Here is a 2,322-nt window from a genome sequence, read left to right on the forward strand (position 1 = left end):
CAATTTCAATTTAGTCTAAACAGGAAGATACATCTCAGTTTCTCGTACAGTTACTGATGAATATGTGCTGGCACTTTTTCATAAAATGTAATCACCTGAACAAAGGCATTTCAATAAGACTTTGTTTTACTTCACGAGGCAGTATGCATAAGCAAATGGTAGTTCTGGAACTCTTCAGAACCTGGAGAGCCTATGGATGTCAGTCAGAAATATACTTTGCTTATACCTCTTGTGATTCACCAATAAAAAAAAAAATCTGCTCTAAATTAATTTTACAGAATTTTTTGCGTCTCTTGGTGGCTGACTGCCTCTTTGATTCCAAACTACCTTTCAAAACTACTGTTACTTGAGCCCTGACACTTTGTAGCTTCAAACTGAAAAGAAACACTATTGCCTTTATTAACTTCTGGTGCCCCCCTTTACCTCTAATAAATTTCTTCTGTTACTTGTCTTACTTCTTGTATCTTCATGTAAAAAGAATATCAGCTTTCTTCATTGCTTGACACCTTTTTATGACCCAAGTCAGGTTCCTCCAACAGTTTTCATAAGCAGAAATTTATGATACAGCTAGTCTCTTAACCCAGTTAAGAGTTTCCACAGTTTGCTTTCCTGAACAAAGTTGTAAAAAAAATAACTCTCCCACCGCCCCACAACCACCCTCTACCAAATCCATTGCTTTCTTCACTCAGGGCTAGGACGAGGACTACCAGGACCTCCAGGAACAGGACAGGGGCTCTTTTTCCATCTGGTGCTATTTGGGTGCTGAAAAGGCACACAGCCCAGGAAAGAGGAGAGGAGGAACAAGTTCTATCAGGTTTGTCATCTTAAGCCTGATCCATCGGTCACAGCCAATGTCATTGAAAGGAAGCAATAGGTGACAGTAATTGCATACTCCCAGGAGGATGAAGGCTTCTGCACAGCAGCCAGACTGGTTGTCTTAAAAGCTCTGCTGCTTGCCCATGGTCCAAATCTGAAATGTTGCAGATAAACTTTTACGGCTCATCTGGCCATTGCAATATTATCATTTGTTGTCCATCTACATGGCCACCATGATAATGCCAAAGGAGATCTTCAGCAGACCAAAGCTAACTACAGGGCTCCAGGGACAATGGTGAATGACACCAGAGCCCAGGTGTCGATCCAGGGGAAAGGCTCTGACAGGAGCAAACATCCTCTGGATCAACATCTGACTACATGGCTGCAGGCAGGACTTCAGCTCTTAAGACATTAAGATCCTCTGAAAAACAAAGAGTGCTTGAGAGAGACAGAATTCATTTAATAATGCAAATCACCATTGCCAACAGGCTTGCCTCATAAGGAGGGCTTCAAACTAGGTTTGCCAGGGAAGTGGAGACCGAAGCCTAGAAAGTAGGAGAATGGCAGAGAGGGTAAACGCACAGTAAAACACAACAGCAAGGATCTTACAGTCCCACTGAAAGAGTGGCACAAGCAGGGATACACCTTAAGTAGCTGCACATGAATGCATTCAGCACAGGAAGCAAGCATAAGGGATTATAAACCACAGTGCATAACAATCCTACTGGGAGTAGGTGGTACAGTGAGACAGTTCAGAAAACCAGAGAACTGCAGTGGATAAGTGAGAAAGTCAAGGACAGCATGCACACTTTATGCAAAGAACTTGAACAAATGAAGCTTTAGTGTGGAACAGGCTACAGGCCAGTTGAAAATTCACTGGTCAGGATTCAACCAGGGAAACATTATGGTGAACATCTATTATGGACTGCTAGATCAAGGGTAAGCAGATGAAGACTTCAAAGACCAACAAGAAAACAATGCTGCACAACCCCAGGCCTTAGCCCTCATGAAAAATATCAATCACCCTGACATCTGCTGGAAATGTAACATGGTAGCACACAAGCAACCCAGGGGGTTTCTGTAGTGCTTAGAGGACAAAGTTGATTGGGGTAGTGGACAAGCTCAACGGGGGAGGCACTCTGCTAGATCTGCTGCTCATTATTAAGGAAGAACTGATCAGTGATGTGACAGTTAACAGTGGTCTCGGCCACAGCAGCCACGATATGGACTTTAAGATCCCAAGGGAAGTGGGGAACTTGAGTAGCTGAGTTAGACCCTGGGCTGAGCAGTCACTGATTTACACCCCTACTCCAGGAGTGGGAGAAGTGCAATGCAGCTAGAACTGCTCTACTGTCTTGTCTAAACCAGAGAAGTCTTAAATGGGCCAAGGGCCTATAGCAAGGTTTTTAGTGAGATATCCTACTAACACTTTATAAAGTCAAAGAAATTGCAAAGGTAAGAGCAATTCACAAAGCACATGCAGGACAATGAGGGGATCAGGACTAG

Source organism: Cariama cristata, unplaced genomic scaffold (genome assembly GCF_000690535.1).
Source record: "Cariama cristata isolate BGI_N322 unplaced genomic scaffold, ASM69053v1 scaffold19098, whole genome shotgun sequence".
In the NCBI taxonomy this organism is placed as follows: Eukaryota; Metazoa; Chordata; class Aves; order Cariamiformes; family Cariamidae; genus Cariama; species Cariama cristata.